Source organism: Halichoerus grypus, chromosome 14, assembly GCF_964656455.1.
Source record: "Halichoerus grypus chromosome 14, mHalGry1.hap1.1, whole genome shotgun sequence".
NCBI lineage: Eukaryota > Metazoa > Chordata > Mammalia > Carnivora > Phocidae > Halichoerus > Halichoerus grypus.
Window position 1 is genome coordinate 56,860,742 of NC_135725.1, and position 14,182 is coordinate 56,874,923.

At 40.5% G+C, this 14,182-nt stretch overlaps 1 long non-coding RNA gene across 1 annotated transcript; it reads right to left on the bottom strand.

The window, feature by feature from the left end:
- Positions 1-275: 275 nt before the first annotated feature.
- LOC118518314 (uncharacterized) lies at positions 276-14,161 on the bottom strand. Its single transcript, XR_004908570.2, has 5 exons — positions 13,501-14,161; positions 11,761-11,859; positions 11,383-11,479; positions 1,249-1,325; positions 276-967 (listed from the first exon to the last, which is right to left on the bottom strand). It is a non-coding gene; the product is annotated as an uncharacterized LOC118518314 (long non-coding RNA).
- Positions 14,162-14,182: the final 21 nt, after the last annotated feature.

Below are 14,182 nucleotides of genomic sequence, written 5' to 3' on the forward strand. Positions count from 1 at the left end.
CATTTGACAGTCACTCAGCAAATACTTTTTGCCCCCTGCTATATGCCAATAACTAACTGTGCTGGTGCAGGAGATAAAACACCGTGAAGCCATGATCTCTGAGACAGCCCCCCGCTCAGTGAACCCACTGAATCTCTGTCAGGTGTGCTGCCATCCGGCTGTAAGAGGCATCCTTGTGAACTGGCCGCCCTGCCAGTGATGCTGTCAAGGACACTGCTCCTGATATAACACACTGTTCTCTTAAGAGCAGCCCCGGGAAACAGTCCAATCTGATCTCAGCTCAGGGAACAGTTTTACTTTTGCAGAGTAATGGGTTTGTTTTTTTATCAATGGACACCATGAACTGCAGGACCAATGAGGCTGTCAGCTTAGAGATAAATTCATGGCCCAGCTGTAGCAAATGTGAAGGTCATTCCTACATGCACTTTTAGCTTTGTCCCTGTTTCTGTTTTGTCTCTACCCATGTTTTTATTTCTTCATTCTCTGCACTTTTAATTTATGGCATCTTGGGGGGGGTGGTTTTTTGTTTTGTTTTGTTTTTTGGGCTCCTCTTGTATCCTTAGAAATGGCTATGAACACTTCTGGAAGAAGACATCACTGTCAATGTTTATAATACACTATACACATATACACATATGCTATGTTAGAGGTGGGCTCACAGCATGATGTGGGAACACAAGAGAGCTTATAATTCTGTAAAGAGCATGAGAGAAGACCTTGCATAAGGATCGTGCTTGCTTGAGCTGATTTTGTTTGTTCTTTGTTTTGTTAAGGATGTTGTAGAGTTTATTGATAATGTGACAAGCATTAAACAAAATTAAGTTGCTGCCAAGTACAAGATACTAAGAAAAAAAAAATTCTCACAGAGATTTTTATGTCATTTCATGGGTTCATGGAACATCACAGATATTGTTTACAACCACCTGAGGCTGCTTCCACGAGTTTCCTCTCATCAAGTTTTTTTTTTCTGACAAAAAGAGGATGGGGACAAACAATTTATATCTACGTCAGAATTTATGTGCAGAGAAGGAAATTCAGATGGAATATCAAAATAAAATTGGAAAATACTTGATTGCAAAGGGAGGTGATAAATTAAAATATTTACCTACAAGATAATATCTACACAAAATGTTATCAACTGGATTATTCAAATAAAGGAGGACAAACAAGATTTAGGAATTAAAATGATCGAGATCAAAAGTCTCAGTTTGGAGGGGATATTAAGAATCATTCAGTTCAGTTGCATACCTGTGCAGCAGTATTGCTCCTTAATTCTTCATTCCATGTTGCAGGTAGACCCCCAGCCTTGGACTTTCCCTGGCTGCCTGTGTGAGAACAGGGTGAGAAAAAGAATAGTTGCTGACACATTGTTTTAAGTGTGCTCGATCAGCAGATTATTTTTAAATACACTCAGTTTGAGCTCCTTTTCTTTTCTTAAAAAAGAGCTCTATCGATATAAAAACTCATATTGACCCACTGCATACAGAGGACCTCAAAAAAGAAAGAAGTCAGGATTACATGGATGAAGCATTCCACAATTTACAAAAAGACAGCAATAAACATGTTTACATCCTTTCATTCTTCAGCAGTGCGAAAAATTACAACTGTCTTTCTTCACGTTAGAAAAAGAGAGAAATAGAAAAGGTAAACCAGATAGACTCCATGACCTCTTTCAGTTATCTACAAGGCCTGGCACTTTAAAGGGGATACTATTCTGTCTTTGCATTGGGGAAAATTATTGACTTTTAACTTAGAGGGACTAAAGAGAATGCATTACTCTTTTTGCCCCTCTTCCTATTAGAATTTTTTAAAAGCGTTAGCAGTAAAATTATCAGGAAATTGCTCACTGCTAAGACAAAAGGCTACTCTGAACTCAGCAGCTAGTCACGCTGACATTTCCTGGAGGAGGGCAGCCCAGGCCCGCAGAAAAGCCACCGCAGCACTAAGCTGGACGCTCCACGAGGGCAGGAACACCTCTGCTTCTTCACAATGTTAGATATTCAGCTCCTGGCTTAAAGTCTGGCACAGTGCATATTCATTTATTCACTCAGTAAATATTTATTGAATAACTACTCTGTGCCAGGCAATGTTCTAGATGCCTGGGATATACCATAAAACAAAACAAAGATTCCTGCCCAAGTGAAATTTTAGTTCAATTGGAATAGGGGTACAGAGAGAAGAGACAATAGGTAAATAACAGGTTATGTCAAGAGTGCAGTGGACACAAGAAAAAGTAGAGCAGGTAAAGGGGGGATTGGGAAGTGCTGAGAAGGAACAGTAGATTGCAATTTTGAATAGGGTAGACACTGTGGGTCTCGTTGAGAAGGTGACATTTAAACAAAGCCTTGAGGGAGGTAAAGTGCTCAATAAACATTTGTTGATTATAAGCAGGGAGCCTGCTTCTCCCTCTCCCTCAGCCTGCCGTTCCCCCTGCTTGTGCTCTCTCTTTCTCTGACAAATAAATAAAATCTTTAATAAATAAAGGAATTAAAGCAAAATTAAGAAAGCAGAAAAGTATAAGGCATGTTCAGGGGATGATGAGAAAACAACTTTGAGAAGGTAGACTATTAGAGATGAATCTGGGAAGGAGGTAGGAGGCTCACTAAGAAGGGCCCTGGGTGCAAAGCCAAACGATATTGATTTACAAAATTTAGAGTTTATGAAGAACTCTCTTTTATGGTCTTATTTATCATATCTCCAGCAAAGTTAATTTCATCTCCATTTTACCAATAAGGAAACTATGCTCAGAGAAGTTTAGTAATTTTCCTGAGATCACATAGCCAGTAAGATGCAGAGCCAGAACTTAAACCTGACTTCCAACTTCAGGCTGTCCCTACAGCCGTGTCACCTCCCCCAAGAAAAAGTACAAAGGTAGTAGAAAGAGAGGAGAGTTCTAAAATACACAGTAAAATACATAAATGATCACATGCCAGTTATCAAAAAACAGAGATAGGATATAAAAATAAAATCTAATATAAGCTTTTATTTTTTTAATTTTTTAATGTAAGTTTTCAAAATTATACACTCTGTAGAGCAACCAATAGATTGTAGGTGCACAACAAAAAATTAAAAGACAGTAAACTAGGGCACCTGGGTGGCTCAGTCAGTTAAGCATCTGTCTTCAGCTCGGGTCATGATCTCAAGGTCCTGGGATCGATGCCCGCATTGAGCTCTCCGCTCAGTGGCGAGTCTGCTTCTCCCTCTCCCGCTGTGATCTCTCTTTCGCTCTCTCTCAAATAAATAAATAAAAATCTTAAAAAAAAAAAAAAAAAGACAGTAAACTAAGAACCTGTTTTGAATCATGCCACTGTGGTTTTAGCAACAGAAAATACGTGACTACAAATATATTTCTACCTTAGCCTTTCTTTTTTTTTTTTTTTTTTTTTTAAAGATTTTATTTATTTATTTGAGAGAGAGAAAGCATGAGAGGGGGGAGGGTCAGAGGGAGAAGCAGACTCCCTGCTGAGCAGGGAGCCCGATGCGGGACTCGATCCTGGGTCTCCAGGATCATGACCTGAGCTGAAGGCAGTCGCTCAACCAACTGAGCCACCCAGGCACCCTACCTTAGCCTCTCTTTTTACTACAAACTTTCCAGATTGATTTTCTCTTACAAACACAATAATACTTTGTAATTTGCTTTTCATTAATAAAAAGTATTATTTCTCAATTATGTAAGAAATACATGAATACTTTCTTTAAAAAGTTAAAGTCCCTAACCTCAGAGATAAGTAAGCAGTACTATCAGATTGGAGTGTATCCCCCATTTCTTTTTCTATGGATACTTGTCTATCCAAGTGCTTCCTGACTACATGTGAGGGTTAATATGTTTAAAACTGAACTCACCATTTTCCCCTCAAAGCTAACCAGGTCCCCTGATTTCCTGTGTCAGTAAATGGCAGCACTAATCAGAAACTTTACATTCCATATTTTATCTGCCCACTCACCTATCATATCTGATCATCAATCTATTCCTATAAGTTTACCTCTATAAGGTCTGGTGTTACCAGACTCTCTTCTCCATTCTCACTTCCACTGCTTTAATACTGGTTCTCCTTACCCACTGATTCTACTACTGCCCAGCCAGGTTCATGGCTGTGTGACCCGTGCGGTCACACAGGGTCTCACACTTAGAAAGGCCACATGCTTGGTTTAATGCTCTGCTAGCACAGTCTTAAAATTATTAATAATTTTTTTAATAAGGGGTCCTATGTTTTTATTTTGCACTGAGCCTCACAAATTATGTAGCCAGCTTTATACTACTCTAATAGCATCCTAACTGGTCCCCATTTTCCCAGTAAGGCCCTGCTGCAACCCACCCTCCACAACTCTGTAGGGAATTAAAACGAAGATATTCCATTGGAATTAGGTCAAGCAGTACATGGCACAGAGGTCTGCCAAATTTGAGGCTGAGAGTTCTGAAGTATGACTTTAAATTGAAAAGGTGAATTAATGAAGAATTAAATTTTGATATAACCCAAGAACTAACCCCATTATCTGTGGATACTTTTTGCATTACAAGTACTTAGGGAAAATGGCCAAAGTAAACACAACCCTCTGTGAAGCCAGAGTGGTGTAGGGAAAGACAACAGGCTTTGCATTCAGAAAGACTGAGTTCAAATTCCAAACTTGACCACTTTGGTGGTGGACTTTGGGCAAGTTACTCAAATTCTCAAATTTTTATTTTCCTTTTTTTTTTTTTTTTTTTAAGATTTTATTTATTTGACAGAGAGAAACATAGCGAGAGAGGGAACACAAGCAGGGGGAGTGGGAGAGGGAGAAGCAAGCTTCCTACGGAGCAGGGAGCCCAATGCGGGGCTCGATCCCGGGACCCTGGGATCATGACCTGAGTCTAAGGCAGATGCTTAACAACTGAGCCACCTAGGCGCCCCTCAAATTTTTATTTTCCTATTGATAAAATAGAGAAAATTATCTGGTAGGACTTTTGTGAGACTCAAAAAATAATAGAGACCCAGTTCAGTTCAACAAACAGTTACTGAATGTCTACTCTGTGCCAGACCATGCCTTTATGCCAATGACATCAAGATGAATGACTTCCTTCTCAAGGATACATTATGGAAAATAGGAGGTGACTGAGGTGAGGAGTAACTTTATAATGGAAAAACCTAACAAATGCTACCTCACCAAGTGTGATCAGGTAAACATTGATAGTGATAAGTCAGGTTCATAGTATGTACCTTGGATATGATATAATGAAACTAAGTACTTTAACCCTGTGGTCTTACTCCCCCAAACCCACTGTAGGACCAAACTAAAATGGAGTCACTTATGTCAGGGACAAAATGGAGATGGTCAATGCAGGCATATAAGGGAAACTTAACTTAATCTTACAGGAATTTACAGTTCTTCTCAGAAATCAGCAAGTACATCAGCCAATCCCCAAATGCTAAGTCTGTTCATGCCATCTTTGGACTTACTCATTCCCTACTCAGCTTACCCTAATCCAAACAAGAAAGAAGACCACTAGGCAACCAATCATCTGAAAAAACCAAGCAAGTTCCACATTTACCCCATGAAAAATCCCTTGGACTGTGGCAACTTGAAACTCATTACTCCAGTTGCCCTGAGCTCCCCAGCTTGCAGGCAGAAAGCCTTGCAACAAACTCATCTTTCTGTTTTGTTTTATTCAGTGTGCAGTTTGGATTTTGACACTATAAACCCAGTCTCACCATGAGAAAAACATTAGACAAACCCAAATTGAAAGACGGAGTCTACAAAATACCTGGCCAGTGCTCCTTAAAACTGTCAAAGTTATCAAAAATAAGAGGGGCGCCTGAGTGGCTCAGTCATTAAGCATCTGCCTTCGGCTCAGGTCATGATCCCAGGGTCCTGGTATCGAGCCCCACATCGGGCTCCCTGCTAGGCGGGAAGCCTGCTTCTCCCTCTTCCACTCCCCCTGCTTGTGTTCCCTCTCTCTCTCTGTCGAAAAATAAATAAAATCTTTAAAGAAAATAAGAAAAATAAATTTTAAAAATCTGAAAAACTGTAACAGTTAAGAGGAGTCCAAGGAGACATGAGGACTAAAAGTACTGTGGTATCCTGGATGGAGTTCTGAACAGAAAAGGGACATTAAGTACAAACTAAGGAAATTCAAATAAAGAATGGGGCTTAGTTACTAATAATGTATCAGTATTGGTTCATTAGTTGTAACTACTGTTATCATTTGAACACGCTGAAAATAGGGAAAACTGGATGCCAGCTATAAAGGAATTCGCTGTACTATCCTTGCAACTTTTCTAATCTTAAACCATTCTAAAATAAAAAGGGTATTTAAAAAAATAAAAACTGGGGGTGCCTGGGTGGCTCAGTCGCTTAAGCATCTGCCTTCGGCTCAGGTCATGATTCTGGGGTCCTGGGATCAAGCCCCACGTAGGGCTCCCTGCTCCCTACTCCTCTGCTTCTCCCTCTCCCCTGACCCTCCCCCCTGCTCATGCTCTCACTCACTTTCTCTCTCTCAAATGAATAAATTAAAAAAAATAAATTAAATAAAAAAATAGGGTGCCTGGGTGGCTCTGTCGGTTAAGCATCTGCCTTTAGTTCAGGTTATGATACTCAGGGACCTGGGATCAAGCCCCTCATTGGGCTCTCTGCTCAGCAGGGAGTCTGCTTCTCCCTTTCCCTCTGTCTCTCAAATAAGTAAATACAATCTTTAAAAATAAATAAATAAATAATAACAACTGGAAGGGTGAGGGGTTGCAAGGGAGAATAGCTCATAAAGAAGATAAACCATGTATAGTTATAAAGAGAAGAACAAGACAAATTGGTGATACTCAAAAAAAGTATTTCCAAAATATGCAATGGAAAAAAGAGTCTCTTCAATAAATGGTGCTGGGAAAATTGGACAGCCACATGCAGAAGAATGAAACATGACCACTCTCTAACACCATACACAAAGATAAACTCAAAATGGATGAAAGACCTCAATGTGAGACAGGAATCCATCAAAATCCTAGAGGAGAACAGAGGCAGTAACCTCTTTGACATCAGCCACAGCAACTTCTTTCAAGACACATCTCCAAAAGCTAGTGAAACAAAAGCAAAAATGAACTTTTGGGGGGCGCCTGGGTGGCTCAGTTGTTGGGCGTCTGCCTTCGGCTCGGGTCATGATCCCAGGGTCCTGGGATCGAGCCCCACATCGGGCTCCCCACTCAGCGGAGGCCTGCTTCTCCGTCTCCCACTCCCCCTGCTTGTGTTCCCTCTCTCACTGTCTCTCTGTCAAATAAATAAATAAAATCTTTAAAAAAAAATATGAACTTTTGGGACTTCATCAAGATAAAAAGCTTCTGCACAGCAAAGGAAACAGTCAACAAAACAAAGAGGCAACCCACAGAATGGGAGAAGATATTTGCAAATGACACTACAGATAAAGGGCTGGTATCCAGGATCTATAAAGAACTTCTCAAACTCAACACCCAAAAAACAAATAATCAAGTCAAAAAATGGGCAGAAGACATGAAAAGACACTTCTCTGAAGAAGACATACAAATGGCTAACAGACACATGAAAAAATGTTCATCATCATTAGCCACCAGGGAAATTCAAATCAAAACCACATTGAGATACCACCTTACACCAGTTAGAATGGCAAAAATGGACAGGGAAAGAAACAACAAATGTTGGAGAGGTTGTGGAGAAAGGAGAACCCTCTTACACTGTTGGTGGGAATGCAAGTTGGTACAGCCACTTTGGAAAACAGTGTGGAGGCTCCTCAAAAATTTAAAAATAGAGCTACCCTATGACCCAGCAATTGCACTACTGGGTATTTACCCCAAAGACACAGATGTAGTGAAAAGAAGGGCCATATGCACCCCAATGTTCATAGCAGCAATGTCCGCAATAGCCAAACTGTGGAAAGAGCTGAGATGCCCTTCAACAGATGAATGGATAAAGAAGATGTGGTCCATATATATAATGGAATATTACTCAGCCATCAGTAAGGATGAATACCCAACTTTTACATCAACATGGATGGGACTGGAGGAGATTATGCTAAGTGAAATAAGTCAAGCAGAGAAAGTCAATTATCATATGGTTTCACTTATTTGTGGAACATAAGGAATAGCATGGAGGACATTAGGAGAAGGAAGGGAAAAATGAAGGGGGGGGAATCGGAGGGAGAGATGAACCATGAGACTATGTACTCTGAGAAACAAACAGGGTTTTAGAGGGGAGGGGGATGGAGGGATGGGTTAGGCCGGTGATGGGTATTAAGGAGGGCATGTACTGCACGGAGCACTGGGTGTTATACGAAAACAATGGATCGTGGATCACCACATCAAAAACCAATGATGTATTGTACGGTGACTAACATAACATAATAAAATAAAATAAAATAAAAATATTTCCAGCCCCACTAGGTCCCACAGTCAATTAAAAACTAAAGGTTTCAAGAAATATAATTTATACAAGCATAAGAAACAGCATTTTAGCTGCAATTTACTTTCCATTTTGTGCTTTCCAATAAAAATTTTCTCTTTTTAATCTAAAGAAAAGAGTATAGCAGTAATTCTACACATCGAAAACTGGACTCATATTCGCCCTCCCCAATTCTGCCCCACCACAGCCTTCTCGTCCTCCTCTTTCTGGGCCTCCTATCTCAGGAAGGGCCTCCCCAATCATCGTGTTGCTCAGGCCAGAACCCTGGAAGTCAGCTATGATTCCTTCTCCCTCACCTCTGCAGCTGGTCACCACGAGCTGCAGATTCCACCTCTATGTTTCTATTTCTATTTCTCTCCCTCTCCATTTCTATTATTTAGGCCTCACCACTTGTGATCTTATCTCCCACAATAAAAGCTTCCCAAGAATCCATCTTTCACATCAGCACCAAATGACTGTTCTAAAATGTAAATATGATCAAATCCCATCTGTAAAAAAGGGTTGCTGTGAGGATTAATATATGACAACATTTGTAGAAAGTTCAGCACAGTGCCTGACAGGCACTCAGAAAGAAAAAAGTCAGCTCGTAGTGGTTATATTACCATCCTCCCTAGAATCCTCCAGTGTTTTTTCAAGATAAAAATCACACTACTAGCATAGTGCTCAAGCCCTAATGACTTGGCTTCTGCCATGCCTCTAGCCATTTCCAGCTACCTCCTTGGACACCTGTAATCTGGTCACATGGTTGGGGAAAGTTATGAAGCATACCACTGAAATAAAATAAATGGTAAGACAAGAGACCATTCATGATAACAACCAAAAAGACAGTGTTTAGTAACAACTTCAAGAAGAAATGATCAGGACCTACCTTTTATTTATTTATTTATTTTTAAGATTTTATTTATTTATTGACAGAGACAGCAAGAGCAGGAACACAAGCAGGGGGGAGTGGGAGAGGGAGAAGCAGGCCTCCCGCCAAGCAAGGGAGCCCGATGCAGGGCTCGATCCCAGGACCCCGTGACTATGACCTGAGCCAAAGGCAGATGCCCAACGACTGAGCCACCCAGGAGCCCCAGGACCTACCTTTTAAAAAACAGCAACTATAAAACACAATAAAGGGAATATGCAGCTGTATGCATAATATACCTTGTTCACAGGTAGGAAGATACAACCTTATAAACATGTTAAGTCTCCCCAAACTGACTAATGTATAAAAGCACTGTAATTGTAATCACAATCAAAGTCACATTGGGATTTGGGGGGAATTGGCCAGAAATATTCTTAAATTCATCTTGGAAGGATAAACATACTAGAAAGTGCCAGGAAAAACTATAAAAAGGAGGAGCAGTGAGGGGAACTAGGCCTCCCAGACATTAAAACGCATTTTAAGGAGCGCCTGGGTGGCTCAGTCAGTTAAGTATCTGCCTTCAGCTCAGGTCATGGTCCGAGGATCCTGGGACCCAGCCCCACATCAGGCTCCCTGCTCAACTACGAGTCTGCTTCTCCCTCTCCCTCTGCCCCTCCCCTGCTCATGCTTGCACTCTCACTCTCTCAAATCAATAAATAAAATCTTTAAAAAATAAAAAAATGCAGGGCGCCTGGGTGGCTCAGTCATTAGGCGTCTACCTTCGGGTCATGGTCCTGCGGTTCTGGGATCGAGCCCCGCATCAGGCTCCCTGCTCAGAGGGAAGCCTGCTCCTCCCTCTCCCACTCCCTCTGCTTGTGTTCCCTCTCTCGCTGTGTCTCTCTCTGTCAAATAAATAAATAAAAATCTTTTAAAAAAATTTTAAAATGCATTTTAATGTAAATTTACTATGTGAGAAAAATGGCATTTCACATTAGGCAGGAAAAATAGAGTATTAAATCAGAAAAACTAGCTCACCATTTGAAGAAAAATAAAACTCAGTTTCTTACAAATAATCCTCAGCACTTCAACCAAAATCAATTCTAGGTGGAAAAAAGATTTAAATGTAAAAAATGGAACCATGAAAGTACTACAAGAAAACCTGGGAGAATACGTTCATAATGTTGGATTGGTGAAAGCTTCCTAAGCATAACAAATGAAGAAGAGGGGAGAGGGGGAAAGAATGGAGAAGAAAAGAAACACAAAAGCCAAAAAAGGAAAAGGGTAGTTACTTACTACAATTTTAAACCTGCAGTTAAGTTGACCCAGCAATTTTAATTCTAGATGTCCATCTTACAGAAATACTGGCATGAGTGTCTACAGCTATATTTGAGAATTTCTCTGCAGCATTGTTTGTAAAACACTGGAAATTGCCAAAACGTTCATCAATAGGGGAATGGTTAAATAAATTGTAATACCTGCATAGTATATACTATGAAGCCGTTAAAAATAACAAGGTAGATTTATTTATTCTAACATGGTAAGATGACAATAAATTAAGAGAAAGGGACAAGTTACAAACAGCATGTATGATATGATACCATTTCTTAACCCCCCCCAAAAAAACACACAAACTAAATTATTGCTCATCTTTTTGTATTTTATATAAATAAGAATGCTTAAAAGTGCTAAGTTCTCTTACTGAAAAGTTAAAATATTCATAAAGACATATTTTTAGCATCATTAAGTTTCTATGAAGGAAAAATATTAGAACATATGTAATGATGTTCTTTAAGGCCACCAAGAATTACCTAACTTTGCTGTTGGGGTTACAAATTACCAGTTCAAAGCTTGAATTGGGAGGAGAGGATTTTATACTTTTTTAAGTTTAATTTTTTAAATAAGTCCTACATTCAAATAGGTTAAAAATCCCAAAGTTACAAAATGGTATATTCTGAAATGTCTCCCTCCCATTCTCCTCTCACCAACATCTACCTCTCCCCAAAGGCAACCATATTACAAGTTTTTCGGTATCCTTGAGAAATATTCTATACACATCCAAGCAAATAAGCACATAGTCTTCCTTTTCTTTTAAACCAACTTTTATGCCCCTTATTTTATTTTTAATAAGGAATTAAGCTCACTTAGCTTGCAGGTTTTAAAAGGATTTTTGCTATCACATTTCATAGCTTTATGTTGACTTCCATCTTTCTCAAAGTTGTATGAATTTCCATTGGATTCCTGAGGCAAAAAGAAACATTAAATATAGTAATATTTAAGAAATACTAGACACAGTAATATTTACTGTGGAAACTCTCAGTTGAAGTGATTTGATATATATTCTACTTATTATTTCATATGCTTAACCAATGTGAGATTAACAAACGCACTGTTTATAGTATGATAAAGTCGGAATTTTACAACTACAACGCCTCAGAACACATGAACAAACTTGTCATTGTTTACTGTTCTCTATTAATTATGTTTTTATACTTGCTGGTCTCTTGATCTGGAATACTCACCTGGATGTGCAAGGTTCTGCTACTCAGAATCTCAATACTCTTCCTTTTCCTTTATTGGCATTTACAACACAACTCGTCCTTTTTTTGTGTGGTGAGATCCTTAAAGGCAGGAACATGATTTAAACGATTTTTATATTACCAACCCCTAGTGCTCTGCCTGCAGTATTAGACTTCCGTAAGTGTTGGTTAAAGAAAAAAAAGTTTATACCACAGGCGATAAGCTGAGATGGTAACCTCTAAGATTGTAAAGATTAGGTGCCTCTCAGTCGAAGCAAGAGCAGAGAAGTGAAGAAGTGCATCTGGGAAAACTGCTGATAGCTTGGTGTAACTAGGTGCACAGTTTAAATAAAAGAGATAATGCTGAAAAAGTACGCATCAGGATGCATTCAGGGTAAAGTTCAAAATCCTGAGCTTAGCAAGATATATCCAAGGGTGTTCCCCAAATAGCTCTGAAGCCTAGCCTACTGCCACCAGCTCCCTTAGCTGTGGCAATATCCAATTACTTGCAATTTCGTAGAAGTATCACATTCTTTCACCCCTTAGCCTTCTCTTGTGCTTCTTTGTTGGGAATGTTTTTCTCCCTTTAAAAACTCAGCTCAATGGAGGTTCCTCAAAAAGTTAAAAATAGGGGCACCTGGGTGGCTCAGTCGTTAAGCGTCTGCCTTCGGCTCAGGTCATGATCCCAGGGTCCTGGGATCGAGCCCCGCATCGGGCTCCCTGCTCAGCAGGAAGCCTGCTTCTCCCTCTCCCATTCCCCCTGCTTGTGTTCCCTCTCTCGCTGTGTCTCTCTCTGTCAAATAAATAAATAAAATCTTTAAAAAAAAAAAAAAAAAAGTTAAAAATAGAGCTACCCTAGACCCAGCAATTGCACTACTAAGTACATACCCCAAAGATACAAATGTAGGGATCCGAAGCGGCACCTGCCCCCCAATGTTTAGAGCAGCAATGTCCACAATAGCCAACCTATGGAAAGAGCCCAGATGTCCATCAACAGATGAATGGATAAAGAAGATGTGGTCATACATGATGGAATACTACTCAGCCATCAAAAAAAAAAATGAAATCTTGCCATTTGCAACAACGTGGATGGAACTAGAGAATATTATGCTAAGTGAAATAAGTCAATCAGAGAAAGACAATTATCATATGATTTCACTCAGATGTGGAATTTAAGAAACAAAACAGAGAAACATAGAGGAAGGGGATAAAAATAAAACAAGATATAATCAGGGAGGGAGACAAACCTTAAGAGACTCTTAACCATAGGAAACAAACTGAGGGTTGTTGGAGAGAAGGGGTGTGGGGAATGGGGTAACTGGGTGATGGGCATCAAGGAGGGCACGCAATATAACGAGCACTGGATTTTCTAAACAACTGATGAATCACTGAACTCTACCTCTGAAACTAATAATACACTATATGCAATTGAATTTAAATTTTTTTAAAAAAATGACATCTTAGAAAAGAAAAAAAAAATCTGTTCAACTACTTTCCCACAGATGCTTTCCCTATTCCATCAGATTTGATATAGGAGTGTCTCCCCTGCTGACCTCTATCTTGTGGTTCTCTCAAGTTCGTTGATATGTCTGGTTCCCCATTAAAATCTAATGGGCTTTTTCTACTTTGCATCTCCAGCTTCCTTGGCAGTAGATAAATACTCCCATGTTTAGTTTTACTGAATATGAGACTCCATTTTCCATTATGGCCCCCATCCCAACATTTTAAAGTGTAAGGACTCACTTTGCAGACTGTAAATCCAAGTTCACAGACTGGTAGGGCTTAAAATTTAGATCAGTTAAGACGATTTGTTAGCCACTCTTGGTGCCTCTCACTAGCCAACAGGGTGAATGCCAGGCCAGGAGTCCAAGGCCCTCAGTTTGCACCAAAGTATTCCAAACACTTCCCTGTGCCCAATGTGTAGGACACAGTCGGGGCCAAGGCAAATAACATACGTACAGGGGCCTGGACTTGCACAAAGAGCTCTTCCCACTTGCAATTTGGTGGATTACAAGGCCACGGACTACGCGTGAAAAGGAGCAAGATCAGAGGACTGTGAGATTGTCCAGAACAAGACACTTCTTCCTCGGCGGGTTCCCAGAATCTCGGGGCTGAGGAATTAAGCGAATTACAAATGCCCGAAGCGGCAAAAGAAAAGCCGGCAGGGAGGGAGTACGGCGGGGCTTTGTTCTAAGAGGTTCCTGTTCCGAACTCAGCTCCCGCATGGAGCTCGGTTCCCAAGCCCTCCCCGCCGTCGCAGGCGGCGGAAGCGGCTGCGACCCTGCGGTTCGGGAAACCGGGGTTGGCCCGGCACTGCACCGCTCCCGCCCGAGACTTCCGCACCCTCTGGCCCACGGGGTGGAGGAAGGAACTCCAGAAAGTTCCACGAGCACCAGAAACCCAAGCTTGCACCCACCCCCACAAG